Consider the following 17,862-nt stretch of genomic DNA (forward strand, 5'->3'; position numbering starts at 1 on the left):
ACTTATTGGTATGTCTTAAAAAAATATATCTAAGAGAGCTAGCTATTCTTATATACATTAGCTACATAAGAATGATATAAAAACACCAATAGTAACAAAATTTGACCCTATAATTTATGGACTTCGCACAAAGCACTCACAATTCATATAGCTTAACATGAAAAATTGATCCCAACACTTTCCCGGATTGACCTCCGCACCATATTTGCTCTAGTAAATAACTTGCTTCCACCTTACACACGGAAGATTGGATTGCCGAATCGCTAATCTTATATATTGTGTTACGATCATCTCATATTTAAGATCGCTCACTTCACATAAAATATAGAAGCACTACTTAGATAATTACCATGAGCATATATTTTTATATAAAAAAATACAATAAGTTCATTCGCTAAGTAGTACGCTCCCCTCACTTATTATATGTTTTTCTATAAAACCACTTATAAAAAACTTACCACCCAAAAGAAGAATGAGATATCCATTTGAAATCAAAGAAGGTTTCTTCGAAGAACCTAACCTATAAGTGACTCTTCAATGAGCTATTGTTAGATCCTTCACATTCATTATTAGCTCCAAAACTGATTTTGGTGTTGCCCCTATCACAAAATACCCTTGCTTAACTAATAACACATTTAGTTAAAGGAAAATTAATAAAATAAAGTATAATCGGAGGAGAATAAAGTATAAAAGTTAATATATTCCAATTGCACTTCCATTGTACTCAAAGTTCAGTCACAAAAAGAAATAATAATCATAATAAAAATCAAAACTTTTGTTTATCTAAGACATATAGATGTGAAAATTAGTGGGTTTTGAAGAGGGAGAAAAAACCTACCCACATTGAAAAGATTTGAGAAAGTTTATAGTGAGCTTAGAAAGTGTGAGAGTACTTGGACATAAGGATGCAGTGCCTTTAGCACATGTACCCTCAATCTTTGAATCCATCTTCACATTCACTTCTATCTCCTTACACTTTTTGAGGCTCAAGTTGTGGTGGAATCCATATCTATTGTTACTGATTAAAAGTAAAATAAAACTAATAGCATTTAATTAGGAGTATAGTCGAGAAAACATATATTATTATGAAAAGATTATCAAGAAATGTATCTTACCAGTGATCTCAGGACCAACTATTATGGCCTAACTTCCAAATGAAATGTAATACCTATGCTCACATATCAACTCTTATCATTCAAAATTCATTTTTTTTCTTCTAAAGTAATATAAATAATTTATGTGTCATACTAAATTCAAGCTTCTCCAACCCATTCTCATAATTTAATCTCGAGCAAAGCAACTCAATCTACCTTGGTGTTAAAACTTATGGTTTTGCATTTTCAAAAGTAAAAAAAAGTTGAAACTATATAGTATATAATGGCTCTAAGATTCTATTTGATGCAATTAAGTCTGTTGATTACTTCAAATTTCAAGAGCAAATCTGCATGAAACTTTGGCATACACTTTTCAAGACTTGAGCATTTCTTTGTCTTGAATCCGAACCTACCTATGCAATGCATAAAAAGTTGCTAGTACTATTATCATGTCATATTTATCATTGAAGCAAAAGTAACCTAAAAGTAATTTAGTGACTCAAATATACCTTTGAACCAAAAGACACCTAAAACAGATTTATGTACTATCACATTACCAGATTTAGTATCATAATACGAAGAAAACAAACGTGAGAAATTCCTAAGTTGTTCACCAACAGCAATTTTCAGTTTCAACTTCTCGACATCTTCAACAACTCGAATTCCACAATCATAACCAAACCACTGAAAGCTGATTTTTTTCAAAGAAATTTAGAACATACCTTAAGAAAATTGAATTCTGCTTGGCCGGATTAATAAAATTGTCGAGATCCAGCAACTGGTTGAGGTTGAGAACTATGATAGAAGCGTTTCTTCAGATCCATAAAGGATTTAGATTTGAAAACATCGGATTGCCCCAAATTACTTTGAGGAGCTGTAACATATAAACATATCCAATCTTTACTTATCCTAACTAACACTTTAAATCTATCATAACCTAATCATTCTCAGCTTGGAAGACAGGTAGTTCCGTCAACTCAACCGGCATAGTTTATTCCCAAGCAAAACTTTCATTATATTAACTCATTCTAATAACTCGTTTTAATATCTAAATAATTGAATTAAAACATACCAATATCTCCTGCTATATAAGGGTAGGACCGCGTCCCTGCACAAAATATTATATTAAGTCCTACCCTCCTGCAAAAGAAAGTTAGAACTTGTATATAACATATGTAGATATCATATAGGTATTCAAAAGTAAGTCCAAACACACTCGCATAATCAAATCAATTTCTCTTATCCATTAATCAATTTCTTTTCTTATACACCCACCCTTTAGTACCTACTCCACGATTTGCACTCCACACATTTGCCAAATCACACATTCCTGTGTGCCTCTCTCCCACCAAATACCACCATATCATAGCCACCTCTGGGCTTTCATACACATATTTCACAGCCTCTTTGGGCACAAAAACTTAGGTCATTCATGGCACATTCAATGAATGCCCTGGGTCATTCCCGCCACATTCAAGGAATACCCAACCCTACATTCCCGTACACTCAAGGAATACAACTAACCCGCAAGGCGAATACCTTAGTTCCTCTTTAGGATAGTCCAAACAATATGGTCATTCATGGCACATTCAATGAATACCCCTATATAACGCTAACATGCCATTTATAGCACATTCAATAAATGCCTACCTAATATATGACATCAGCAGTCATAAAACTCAATTCCAAAACTTGAGGCGTGGAGAGTTCTAAAAGGGTGCGGTAAATTTATTTACACATTATTGAACTTTATTGCATATATTATTTTAGAGAACGAAAGAGTATCTTGATTCATGTATTTTTGGTTTACGCGTTATTAATTTCATGAATGTATAAGTGTCATAACGTTGTGTATCATAAAATACTGAAATATCACATAGTAGTTAATACACGTACACAAGTATATTTAGAAAGGTCTTAGCCTAAAGTCAAGTATGCTAATAGTCCTAGACCTATCCTAATAGACCGAATCATAATCCGAGGTAAAAGTCAAATTTGGGTCAACTGGTCAAAGTCAACCCTGGTCAACAGTCAAAGTCAACCTGCCAATGGTCCACCGTCAGTCAACTAGCCAGATCAACAGCAGTCAACCAGACCTAAACTCCTCTAACCCCAAAAGCCCAAAGCCTAAACTTAAGTCTAAAAAAATAAAATCTAAAATTTAAACCCATAAGCCCACCCACGATTTGGCCCAAGCCCAAATCGAAATTTACTATTCATCTCCTTTCTCACAACACCTTCAACAGCGCCTCCACCTCCAGCCACCACCAATCAGCCACTCGCCACCACTAGTGAACCCAGCAGTTTGGTTCCTTTCGCAAACCCCTACCTATCTATACTAACAAATCGCGATTCCCTTATACTGGATAAATCGAGATCGACGCCATTAATGGCTCCTCTGGAGCTTCAACAGCCCCAACTACAACCAAATCAACTCTCCAACTAACCGAAATCAACCTATAACTAATTGAAATCAACAGCCCCTACTACTTTAATTCATCCCATAAACCTAAATCATTGTTTATCAAATTCGTCCCTCACAACTGGATTGACATTGACCTCCATTAATGCGCCGGTTCTGAAGCTTCAACTTCATTCTCCAGCACCCACTCTATTCTTCACCATCCAACGACTAACAACCAAGTAAAACCCACCACAACCACCATTCAATTCAATTATAACTACAACAGTTAACATCACCACACAATCAAACAAAATACATCAGTCAAACACAACCAAAAATATATAGGACGAGTTGGTTCTGATGGCGACGCCATTATCAACCGGTGTCAAGGCTTCGACAGTTTTAAATTCTCAAATTGATCAGAGTTTTACAGACTGTAGTATTTCAAAGTTTTGTATCTATTCGTCGGCACCATTACATAGTTACAAAATCTCAAATAAGTAAAACAGTATTACTGATATGTTTAGCAAAAACAAATAATTAAACAAAATAAACATCGTCAGACTACTCACTGTTTTAAAACCGAACAGCTTCCCGAAAGCGAAACGTCGACTGTCGCGCGAAAAGAAGATCTTCCTCGTTCAAAACCTTTTCAGTAGAACTATCTTTTTTTTTCTAAAACTCTCGCTGTGTTTTTTTTTCCCCAGAAACTCTACATGAGAAAACACCATTTTTTTTATTAGTTTTAAAAAAACTTACCGAAACACAAGGATAAAACTTATCTACATATTTACAGGACTTTTATCCCTAAGCTGATAGTTATCATATAACTGTTTTATCTATTTTCATTATTATTATTATTATTATTATTATTATAGGGAAAGCAAATAAAAGACGGGGTGTTATAAGCACCAAACAAAATTATAGCCTTATGTGTCTATGTCTTGGACAAGGTCCTTCTCTGTAATCGGGCATTAGAAATAGTGTCTCTCATCCCGTTGGTTACCACCCATTCTTTAGGCATAAATTCCAATATAGCCGCCCTCGTTCTTGCTGAAACTATCATTGGTCTCGATAACACCACGAACGATCAGCCTTTCACTAGGAGTCCTCAACTCCTTTGGTTAAGTTTGTGTGTTTTTTTTTTTTTTAACCACCTTGTACTGTTTACAGTTGTGGTTATGCACCCATATAGACCTCTTGCAAACTCAACCAATGGGGAGGCCCATGAATGTTTTGGCCATGTATCCTCACCGCATCTCTTTCCCGGGTTATCCGTCAGAAACTCATATAGCCAACAGATTTCGCATGGTCCAATCGTATAACATTAATTGGAGAATTTGCTGGTGGAAGATTACATGTCATATCAGGATTCGAAGCCGATTTGCTAATTGCATGATACTGCTCGGCTTATTTGAAACCACCTTCTGCCCTACTGATAGGGCCATGAGACAATTCGGATTTGAGCAAGAGCCGCCGATGTTAACCATATACCCAGCACGGGTAAGGTTCAATGTTTGCCAAGCTGTTGAGATTCAGAATGCATGGGAGAATTGTGAGACTCTCCATGTCCCTCGCCTATACAATGAGCCAGTGACTTCTCGAGAATACTGGAGATGGTTGTATAGCAACAAGTAGTCCCTGGACAACTAAACCACTCGACACGCAAATTAGGTAGGCACTGTACATTAAATATGATATGTAATAAAGAAATGCTTTTATGTGAGCATGGTTGAATCTCTATGTTAGTATGCATGAGTGGTTAGAAAGAATGCATGAAACTGATTAATGAAATGGCATGGTTTATTTTGGATATATTGCTTCAGAATCCTCTATGTAATGTTAACCTAGATTCTTCATCATCAGCCATCCGAAACAAACCAAATTTTTTGAAAACAAAATATTTTTTTATTTTTATTATTTTTTTTTAAATTCATTTTGAAAACAATGGAAAACAAAACATTTTTTTATCCAGAAATACCACATATGATTGAATAAAAAGTGAGGGCGGGGGAATGAGTTACCGACAAGAAGATCCTCACGAGAACGACCTCAGGATAGGAGTACGATTAATCTTAGCACCAAAAAGTAGTGAGCAGACACCACCCTTTTCCCTATCTGATTGCATGACCTCCACTATATGCTGAAAACCAACCATAAATCCTTTCCACCACTCAAAATGATCATAAAGTAAGTATAGGACAACTTCTTAGAGACACTTCCGAAAACATTCCTTCTGGCCTCGATAACCTCTGAATGGATCACACTGTATCGATGTATCCTCCAATGGCAACCTTTTTTTTTTTTTTTTTTTTTTTTACCTTGCATATTTCTCAACTAGGAGACATAGTGGATCTAAAGATCAAGCTAAGAGCGAACTTTCATGGGACTATAATGTAGGCTTAGGCAGTGGGTTAACAGAAAAATGATTTTTTTTTGTTTTTTTGTTTTTTTTATATATATAGGGTAGAACTTGTCACGAAAAGAAAATGATAAAACATCCTAAACTTCATATGAACCGCCCCTTGAATTGATTTGTACTGCCCCTTGCATGGATTTTTTTTTTTTTTTTTTTTTTTCTCTTGGGGTAACCATTGGGGTAATCATAGCATATTGTAGATTAGGACCATAGTAGATACTTAACGATCAATAATTGATGATGAAGATGATTTTCCTAATCATGACAAGTTCTATAAAATGGGATTGGGGTATCTATGGGTAGGCTAAGGGTAAATCTGGTTTCCTAAAGGACATAGGTCAAATCGTGGGGATGAAAGAATAGGCTTAGGCTCAAAATGGCTTCTAGAGGAAACATATGACATTAGGTGGGCTTGTTAGGCTAATATATCGGGTAAAAATGGCCTGTCCCATCATCTCTCTAAGATTTTCACTATCCTCTTTGTCTAAAAAAAAACAAGGTTGGGTCACGAAAAGTACCTCTTTAACTGGTCGGCATTGGTAGGATTTGAGAACTCGACACCATCAAGATCAGTGAGGATCACAGCTTTCCTAGGTAGAATCTTCTTAATAATGAAGGGGCCCTCCCAATTAGGTCTGAACTTTCCTCATGGGTCTGGCAGATGTTTAGGCCTAATTTCTTTCAGAACCAAATACCCTTCCTTCAAATCTCTCAGACGAACTTTCTTATTAAATGCTCGGGCAATTCTCTACTGATAAGCTCGTGCATGAGCTGTAGCCTTAAGTCGCTTTTCTGTGACTAGGTTCAAAGATTCCATTCTAGCTTGGATCCATTCCTCTTCTAAACTGGCATCCTCCTGCAAAACGCGTAGAGTAGGAATTTCTACTTCTGCTGACAAAACGGCCTCCATTCCATAAACTAGTGCATAGGGAGTAGACCCTGTGGCTGTATGAACCGAAGTTCGATAAGCCCATAATGCATATGGTAACTTCTCGTGCCAGTCTTTTTATGTCTCAGTCATCTTCTCTACGATCCTGACAAGTGTCTTGTTTGCCGCTTTAACTGCCCCATTAGTCTGAGGTCTGTAGGGTGAAGACAAATGTCGCCGAATTTTGAACCATTGTAGTATAGCATTAAACTCCTTCCCCTTGAAGCATGTACGATTATCAGTGATAACCTCATGTGGTACTCCATGCCGGCAAATAATGTTGGTGCACAAGAACTTCGCCACATTCAATGTCGTAACACTACTTAAAGATATATCTTCGACCCATTTAGTGAAGTAATCAATGGAAACAAGGAAAAGCCGTGTCCGTTGGATGCTGAAGGATTTAACTTGCCAATGACATCGAGCCCCCAAATAGAGAAGGGCCAAGGCGCAGAGAATGGGTTTAACTCGGAAGGCAGTGCGCGCATCAAATTCCCGTGAATCTGACACTTATGACACTTTCTAACGTACTTGCAACAATCTGTCTCCATAGTTGTCCAATAATATCCTAGTCTCATGATCTTCTTAGCTAACATGTGCCCACTCATGTGAGGGCCACAAATTCCTTCATGTATTTCAGTCATAACTGTCCGAGCTTCATTCTCATTCAAGCATCTGAGCAAAATCCCATCGTACGACCTCTTGTATAGAACATCTCCACATATGATAAACTGGCAAGCTAAAAGCCGAAGTGACCGTTGTTCCCTTTTAATCAGACCATTAGGGACTCATTGATGCTGAAGATACTCGCGAATTTCGTGGTACCATGGCTCTCCATCAGAGGACTCAGCCGCTATATCAATAGCAAAGCAATAAGCTGGCTCACTTTGTGATATAATCTTGATTGGCCTAAATGTTTCACCTTCTGGGATCTTGAGCATAGAGGCTAAAGTAGCCAAAGCATCGACAAAGCTATTGCCTTTCCACCGAAGGTGAGTTAAAGTAATACGGTCGAACTCGCTAACCAGTTCTCTCAAGCACTTGTGATAAGGAAGGAGGTTGGCATGCTTAACTTTCCATTCTTCTGTGATCTGGCAGATAATTAGCAAGGAGTCTCCAAAAACATCAATCTCCTTTATCTGGAGCTATATTGCAGCTCGAAGTCCAGCAATACAAGCCTCATACTCTGCCATATTATTGGTGCACTCAAATTCGAGTCTGATAGAAACAGGCGTACGTACTCCCTTGGGGGAAATAAGAACTACCCCTACTCCATTTCCAGATTGATTCAGAGCCCCATCAAAATATAGAGTCCACTGTGGTTCTACTAATTCCGTGTCTGGCTCAACTGCAAGAATATACTCATCTGGGAACTCGGTCCTGAGCGGCTGATAATCAGGCAAAGGGTGTGCTGCTAGGTGATCTGCCAATGCCTTTCCCTTGATAAATTTATGTGTGACATAAGTGATCTCGAACTCTGCCAAAAGCAACTGCCAACGTGAGGTTCAACCAGTGATCATAGGCTTCTCCATCAGGTACTTTAGCGGATCTATCCTTGAGAATAACAACACTGAATATGCAAACATGTAGTGTCTAAGACGTTGTGTTGCCCAGACTAGTGTCAGACATGTCTTCTCAATAGGAGTGTAGTTTACTTCGTACTTGTGAAGACACTTGCTCAAATAGTAAATAGCTCGCTCAACTCTACCTGTCCCGTCATGTTGTCCAAGCACAGCTCTTATAAAAGTCTCTGTGACAGAGATGTAAAGTAATAACGGTTTGCCAGGGGTAGGGGGAACAAGTACCGGCGGCTTTAACAAATATTGCTTAATCTTGTCGAAGGCCCGTTGACACTCCTCATTCCATTCCTTAGGTTGATCTTTCCTTAGCAACTTGAAGATAGGCTCACAAATGGGCGTGAGCTGTGCAATGAATCTGCTGATATACTAAAGTCGCCCTAAGAATCCTCTGACTTCCTTCTCCATAGCGGGAGCGGGCATTTCCATAATGGCTTTGACCTTAGCTTGATCAACTTCAATGCCCCTTTTGCTAACCATGAAACCAAGCAACTTTCCGGACGTGGCTCCAAAAACACACTTCTGAGGATTTAATCATAGCTTGAACTTACGAAGCCGTTCAAACAACTTCTTCAGATTCACATAGTGCTCGTCTCGACTCTCTGACTTAATAATCATATCATCCACATACACTTCTACTTCCACATGCATCATGTCGTGGAGTAAAACAGTCATGGCTTTTGATACGTAGCTCCCGCATTCTTCAAACCAAATGGCATAACTTTGTAGCAAAAGGTCCCCCATGGGGTGATAAATGAGGTATTCTCTCTGTCCTCTTCTGCCATCTTGATTTGGTTATATCCAGAGAATCCATCCATGAATGATAGTAGTTCATGACCAGCAGTGTTATCGACCAGAATATCAATACTAGGCAACGGGAAGTCATCCTTCGGGCTTGCCTTATTAAGATCTCTGTAATCAACGCACATTCTTACTCGATCATCTTTCTTAGTAACTGGGACGATGTTAGCTAACCAAGTAGGATAGTGAGTTACCATCAGAAAACCAGCATTGTTTTGCTTGATTACTTCCTCTCTAATCTTCAGCATCCATTCCGGTCTAAGCCTCCTCAGTTTCTGCTTAACCGGTTTCTTTTCTGGAGATAGTGGCAACTTGTGAACTACTATATTGGTGTCCAGCCCCAGCATATCACCATAGGACCAAGCAAACACATCTTTATATTCCTTTAGCAATTCACTCAGGTTTCTGCGCTCAGAGAGGGTTAGAGTTGTACCAATCTTCACATCGCATGGTTCTTCTGTGGTGCTAAGATTAATTGTCTTTGTTTCCTCAATGACTTGAGTCGATCGGTCTTCATAATGTTCGTGAGGAAGAATGGACTCAGCAACTTCATTGTCCATTTCTTCTTCATCGTCGGGGGACAGGGGGTCATAACCTACACAAGTCATCCAATCATCTTGCCCTAAGGCAAGTGGGTAAATCATATCTGCGGGAGTTTTAAAACTTTTTTGATTTTTTTGGATTTTCGAAATATTTGAATTTTTTTGGATTTTTGAAATATGATTATATACATGGGTTGAAACAGACAGTCTCACGAGCTTTTTTTTTGGGCCATATCGAACTTATCCGAAGGCTCAAAGAGAGGACTATGTTGGCTGGGGACCGGATCGGTCATGCATATTTGGGTTCCCTAATCATCATAGTGTCCGTCAAGGAACGGATCCTCATCAGAGTCTAAAGTATCTAGAAACCTTTCCCAAATTTCATATTGTGTCTGGGAGTCAGAAAGTGGCATGTTATCAACATCCACTGGAACTTGATCTACAATGGATTCCATGTTTAACATATCATCCAACTCAAGCATGGTCTGAGGGTCCAATTGGACATGATATGGAGTGACAGTCTCGTCTCCTGGGTCAGTATCTAACCCGGGGGAACTGGCCAAAGTAAAAGATGGAGTATAGTCCATACCTGACGAGGATGATGTCGATCTAACCTCATTTATCCAACTAAACTGTCTAGCCTCATGATCCAACCTAAGTTGGCGATATCCTGAATAGGAACTAATATCTGACTCTGAAATAGTAACTTCTGAGTTTGGATCTGGGTCATCATCTTCGCTCCATAACATGTTAGAATCAATAATAGCATCAATCTCTACCCCTAGACTAGGTAGAGCCAATCTGAGATAATTCACCGTGGCGTTAGAATCGATAAATAATTATGCCAATCCTTTCCACAACCTCCTCAGTATAGCCTATCCCTTTTCGATCATCTTGACTAGGAATCTGTAGTGGTTCTAAAATGCCATTTTGGTTTTTTCCCAATCCAAATCCTGGAAAATAGTTCTGCTCACAGAACAACTGAGTCGTCTTGGGATTTCCATTGCAAAACGGGGTAGGGAGATTTTCCTTGTCGGGTGCTCTAAACTCCACAATCCCTAATGGTTCCTCAGTGTAGTTACACTTTCCTTCAATCATTGGTATTACCTTATGCTCTTCTGAAGAATCCAGATCATCCGAATCACCAGTGATGCAGATAATCTTCCCTTGCCATAAGAACTCAAGCTTTATGTGAAGTGTAGATGGAATTGCACCGGACTGGTGTAGCCATGGTCTACCTAAAAGGAAATTGTAATTAGCCTCGATGTCCATAGCCAAGAATGTGATTTTGAATGTGACTGGACCTATTTGGATGTTAGTTGTGAACTTGCCAAGGACTTCTCTTCTCTAATTATCAAACCTATGAACTGCTCTGGCTGTATCCTTAGTGAAAGTGAAGTCTTCCGGCATTATTCCAATAGCTTTCGTAGAATTGACAAGACAGATATTTAAACCAGATCTGTTGTCAATCAGTACAAATGGCACCTTATGGTTTTTGCAGTGCAATGTAATAGTCAACGCTTTCGTGTAGGTTATTCCATCTGTGGTCAGATCATCATCAAAAAATATTATGGAGTTTGTCTTTTGAGGGAAGCGACGGTACATGCCAAATCGTTCGGCTGGATAGAAGCTGGAACATGAGCTTAATTCAAGACTTGAAGAACTGCTTGCCTATGTTGGGGTGATGCCATGAGTAAACCCCATATGAAAATATTGGACTTGGTTTTCTGCAATTGTTGGATTACTTCACTACCCTCCTGCTTCTCTGGTTCAGTAGCCGTGGGCGGGTCAGGCTGTTGGGCCAAAACCTGATCCTTCTGTAAGTGTGGTGCCTTGTATATCCTTCCTCCTCTTGTCAAACCGTGAGTCTCAACACATTCCTCTACCAAACTAGGTTTTAATTGCTTCAACTGATGTAGTGAGATTGCTAAGTCATCTTTACTTTTCTTGGGCTCAATTAACTTCTTCCCTAGAACCTCCTCGGTATCGTGACTCTTAGCTGGCACAAACTGGACCTTGGGGATTGTGATAGGAGTTGGGATCACCTGCTACTGAGTTGGATTCTGGAGAATCATGGGTCCTTGAGGTTCTGACCCAACTTGTGATGCCGCGGATTGAGATGTATTCAAAGGATCTACCTATTTCATAATGGGCCTCTGCATCACAAAGGATTACAGATGCTCTCTAGTCAACTTGAACGACTTTTGAATCTGTGAAGTATGTAGAAATGGTGTTACCACCTCATTTAATTGGATACCTCTAGGTTTTGTTTGCTCTATGCATCTTACTGCATCTTGAAGATTAACTGGCCTTGTGGTGCTAACATTGGACGTATGTCTGATCGGAATGATGAATGATGTCGGATCCTTCTTGACAGCTTCCAAAGTATTAACTCTTCCATTATGAATTGGAAATGGATTTGTCAAAATATTGGGAGTGTCGAGACTGGAGGCATCTATCTTACCCTCATCAATTAAGTTTTGGATAAGATGTTTAAGGAGCATGCACCTCTCCGTCATGTGACCTGGAGCCTGATGGAAGTCACAATGTTTCGAAGCGTCGTACCCGAATGGCACTGGATTTGGAGGAGGCCTCGGCTGCATTAACATAATCAAGCCCTGTTGGACTAAAGCCCTCAATACATGCAACTTGTAATGGGAAGCCCAATTCTGTGAACTGCCTCTGTTTCCTGGGAAAACCCCTGTCTTGTTGTCTTGGAGGGAAAATGACTTGATTGGGAAAAGGATGAGTTGTTACCTCCGACTGAATTTGCGTATGTGGCTAAGGTTGAACTTGTGCAGCAACCACATTGGCTTCTTTGTTGTTCACCGTTACAGTGGGAGGCTTCTTCTTTACGGGTTAGATCCTGTAGACATTGAGCTGATAGGAGAAATATTGCCAGATGATAACCCATCTTCAATTTGTGATCCAGCGGCAACTAAGGCTTGATATGTCGGATGATAACTACCACTTAGCCTGGTCGCATACTCTTGGTTCAAACTCTTCATAACCAATCTAATTTGCTCCTGCTCCGTGGGCCTATCAATGATTTCGGCCGCTTTTGTCCTCCATCTTGTAATATACTCGGTAAAGCTTTCATTCAGACCTTGCTTCAAACCTTCAAGTTGCCTTCGGCCCATTTGGATATCAGTGTTGTAAGAGAAGTGAGCTACGAAAGCGTTTACCAATTTAGGCCAAGTCTTGATTTTTTGCGTTTCAGTATTCATCCACCAAGTAAGGGCTGCACCTTTAAGACTCCTTTAGAATAATTGAACCATTAGTTCTGGCCCGATTCCCATCAGTTGTAGATAACTTGCATACATACGAATGTGGGCCTTTGGACAACCGTTTCCCTCATATCGCTCCATCTTTTTTTGAAATTCGAATCTATGTAGTACTCTGATCTGTGGATATGGACACAGATTATCAAGGTCCAAGTATTCACCTTTCATCTTTGTCATTGCTTCTTTCAATTTCTTAATCTCCTCCATTACGTGGTCAACCGGTGGTTGGATTGGGTTTTGCACTTGGTATTGGGGGTTCGTGTAGAATAGTGGTTGTGGAGTTTGTGGAAAATAGGTTGGGGTTGGTAACATGAATGGGTTAGACATCATGGTTGTAGTTGGTATTTGGTTTGGGCTTTGAAAAGTTTGATGAGTGGATGGTTAAGACATGTACGTTGGGTTATCCTAAGGAAAAAATTGGGATGGAGTATGGGTTGGCATAGGAGCATGCAATTGGGTTGATCTATGTGTAACATACGGAGTGGGTAATGAGGTTGGTAGAATGGTAGGGTTAGGACTAACCATGGGGGCTAGTGCGATACCTGGTTGTTGTGGTTGACCCAGACTTGGAGTTATTGCAAACTTTGACATCATCTTGAGAAACATTTTTTCCATCACCTTCTCCACCAATTCCTCTTGACTGGTAGGGGTTGATGATTCACCAAAGCCATTTGTATAAGGAGTTCGAGTGTTACTTGATAAAATTTGCTCTTCAAGCAAAGGTATTAGTGGAAAACTTCCTTGTGGCATAGACATTTGTGATGAAGATATAGGTGGCAGAGATAACACTTGAGAAGAACTGTTGGTAAATTCTCCATTTCAATCAGCGAGTTAATGGTTACACGAGATAACCTTAACCCTGACCTTCTGTTCCAACCAGCTTCTAGATAAGCCTTCTTCTTTCCTATCTTAACTAAAACGTAAGTCTGACTCTCTAGGGATGTCCCCAGCAGAGTCGCCAAAAAAACATGTACGCACAAAAATGTGTACCTAGGTCTATGCAATTGATTTTAAAGTCGCCACTAACTTTATTAAGGAAAAGTTGAGTAAAACCTATGTGAAGGACTAGCCCTCGAAACTAAATGATTATTGGGTTCGGGAGTCAAGGTACGATGTGGGAAGGTGTTAGGCACCCATGCTCGCCTGGTAAAACCAGCCTTACTTCTATTGAGGTGTAATGTATGAAGATAGGCGAACGAAGAAAGATTGAAAAATTAATCTAACAAGTTAGATGATCTTCACTAAATTATTAAAAAACTAATAACTATATGCTATAATAAAACTAAAAAAAAAAAATCCTAATATGCAATACTAATTAAAATAAAAGAGAAAAGAAAGATGTCACCTTGTTTGGAATGTTGCCTCATACTTGATTGTATATTGATTGATTGATTGATGATCTTGATTGATTGTTGATGAATGATGATGATTAACTTGATTTGGAATTGACAAATGGGAATTTTGGATTGAAACAGGTGATTTGAGAAAAAAAACAACTTTTGGTGAAAAGAAGCTTCTACTCAAGATCGAAATAGGGGAAAAGAAAACTAAAGATGAAGAACACGAAGAACTTCATTAAAAAAACCTCAAAGTCGAAATTTTACCTTCAACTCTAGATTAAACTAAAGAAATTCTACTCTAGAATGATGTACTAGAAAAGAAAAAAAAGAAGAACCCTCAAGAAAAGAAAACTACTAGGCTACTAGCTCTGAATAGCTAGGTCCAGATTATTAACTCCGAATTCCTAGCTCCAGATCCTTAGCTCTAGATGTTTTTTGTGGGTGAATGAGACCCATATTTATAGCTTTTGGGCGTGGATTCAAATATGGTATTGAGTTTGATCCAATGGCTGAGTGTTGATGAAGAAAAATCCAATGGCTTGATCTCTTTCTGGTTGCACCACCTAAATCTGGCCCTTGATTCAAGAGGTGGGATAAGGGGTGCGATCTTGGCCCTTGATCTTTGGATATTTTAGATGGATTAGGGGAAAAAATCAAGCCCTACACGTCCTTAATGAGCCCATAATCCAGGGTTTCCAAACTTGGCTCCAAAATGGCATATTCTCTAGAATATTCTTGATTTTAGAGATCAAATCAAATCAAACAGATAAGGAAGGTTCTCTAGGTTTTTGGAGGCTTGAAAATGGGATATAAAACCTAATGAAAAGGTCCAACTCGATCTCGATCCACAGCCCACGAGCACAAGTCCAAAATCCACAAAAAAGCCCATTTTGACCATATTTTCAATGCTTCAAATTCCCTTTGACCGGGTCAAAATTAGGCAAACTCTTCTTCACAAAAATTGTTCATTAATCCATTAGGAAGTTCCATGAACTCTTAAAAATACCCTTAGATCGAAATCTTACTCCAAAAAAATGTTGCACTCAACAGTGCGCACAACGGGCTGAAACAGGATATGGCAAGATTAGGGTTTCTGAAATCCAAAAGGAACCTAGGCAAGCTTGTACTCATTTCAAAGGATTTTTCAAGGAGAATTCAAATATGAAATAATCTCATCCAAAGAAAGAGTGGAAAAAACGAGATTTGGGCTCCAAAGGGTTACAGGGGCATTTTGGTCATTTTCAGCTCAAAACTCAGAAAGCAACGAAATTTCAGCCATATCTAGAACATGAGGAGGAGAGTCTAAAGACGCTAAAATAAGATGAAAAGAAAGAATTTTGATATAGAAAAGAAGACTCGAGAAAGCAAATCACCTTATATGATCAAATTTAATTCAAGGCAAAATCGTGAATGAATTATGCCTGGGGTGGAAAAATGGGGTGTCTACAATGTTCTTGTTCAAGTAGCCGATTTCTACTATCCAGTGGATTTCATTGTGATAGACACCCAGGAGGCTTTTGATAAAATTCCAATTATTCTAGGCCGACCTTTCCTCGCTACCGCAAAAGCTTTTATAAATTGTCACAACGGTGAAATGAAGATCAACTTTGGTAAGATGTCCATGGACATACATATCTTCCACATGTTGCATAAGGATTGTGATGACGCCGAAGGTGAAGAGGTGTACTTCCTTGATAGCATGATTCAAGAATTCTGCCCATTCGAAGATACAATTGAGAGTGCTCAAGCTACAGAAAACTGTGATGAACTTGAGAACCCCACCACAGAGGCGTTGCTAGCCATGTTCTTGGAATCTCTGCAAAAAATTCAGGATTTAAGTGAGCAGAATGGAAAACTGGCAGAGCGAGTATCATACCTTTAGAAGATGAACTTTACATTTCAGGATGAACAACAGACTTCTGCCTAGAAAGATCAGTTGCTAGAGAATCAGCTTAAAAAAGTTTTGGAAAAACAACAGAATTTAGATATTAAAATGAGTCTTCTGAAGCAGAAAGTGAACCATATTGATAAGAAGAATTGCACTACTGAAGCTACTTCTACACCATCATTGTCTGAACGAGAGAAGTATGTGAACCAGTCTACCCCCACCCCCACCTCGAAATAAGACATGTATTATCATTATCATTACCGTGGTGGTAAAGGGCGATCGATACTATTGTCCCCGTTAGAAAGAAAGATTTTCGTCAATCTTCTACACAGAGGAACCACAAGGCATATCACACAATCATCAGACCTGAAATAGTTCAAGGTAGAGAAGCAACTTCACCAGCAATATTTCCAGCATATCAAGGAGTATTTTTGACAACCCACAAGGTGAGACCTCCTCGTCCTCCAAACATTCATCGAATTTGGGTAAGAAAATCTTATCTCCTCACTCCAAATTGATAATGCATGATATATAGTCTTAGGGATCTGACTTAAAAAGACCTAACAAAAAATAAAAAATAAATAAAAAAATAAAAAGGAAATGTTCTTATTTTTGTGATTAATTTTGATATTCGGCATCAATGGTAACATCTTCCCTTTTTCTCATTCATTTCATTTACTTAATTTCTATACATTTATGACAATGCATATGTTAAGTTTGGGGAGGGTGTACTTTAGAAATGGATTTCAAAAATTAGTTTTCAAAAACTAAAGTATTTTTGTTTCTATATCAGTAGCATGAGAAAAATGAATTTTAATGATGAGTCTGGGATATAGATTCTATACTGCTTAGTGTTGAGTTTGATAGATAGCTGATATTGCTGATTTCATTACCGCTTAGACTATTTATTATGCTCGGACATAGTTCTTGTTGATAGATTTCTTTATCAAGGCATCACCATAGTACTTGGTCAGTTTTGTGTACGTTTGTTAGAAAAGAGATTTAATCCCTAATAATTTGGAAGTAGATTTTTTTTAGACTTAGCCCGTGAGACTTGAGCTTTATACCCATTCTTTGGAGAGTTCTTACGAAAAATCCAAGTCTTAGTGACTCAACATCTTTCATTTCTTTATGTCGTTGTAATATAGTCTCATTATTTGTTGATTTGGTTAATCACGAAGTGACATTAACTGGGGAGATAGCCATTAGGTCTTGTAGTCTATTTGAAACAGAGTATCATACTGATAAGTCAAGTAGTGAACCCATTCAGCCTTTATCCCACCTAGTAGGACCATCATGTTAAACCCTTTTGAGCCTTACAATAAGCCATTTTCTTTCATAAAACCCTTTACCCTTTACCCAACTCCGGACAAGGAGTATAGCTAAAATCTTTATCAGCCATACCCATATGTTTCTGAGAATACCAGGGGCACAAAGAGGAAGAAATAGCACAAAAGGAAGATTACAAGGAAATACGAGAGAGATACAATGAAGACCATCATTTTATTCTAAGCGAAAGAAGCTAGTGGCAAACAAGCATATCTAGTACTAATCAAGGATATACAACTAAGCTTAAAAAAAAAAA

At 38.6% G+C, this 17,862-nt stretch overlaps 1 pseudogene; it reads right to left on the reverse strand.

Moving 5' to 3' along the window:
* Nucleotides 1-6,923: 6,923 nt before the first annotated feature.
* The window catches only part of LOC147510041 (uncharacterized), a 33,967-nt pseudogene continuing 23,028 nt past the window's right edge, over nt 6,924-17,862 (reverse strand).

This window comes from Coptis chinensis, chromosome 3, assembly GCF_015680905.1.
Source record: "Coptis chinensis isolate HL-2020 chromosome 3, ASM1568090v1, whole genome shotgun sequence".
Lineage (NCBI taxonomy): Eukaryota > Viridiplantae > Streptophyta > Magnoliopsida > Ranunculales > Ranunculaceae > Coptis > Coptis chinensis.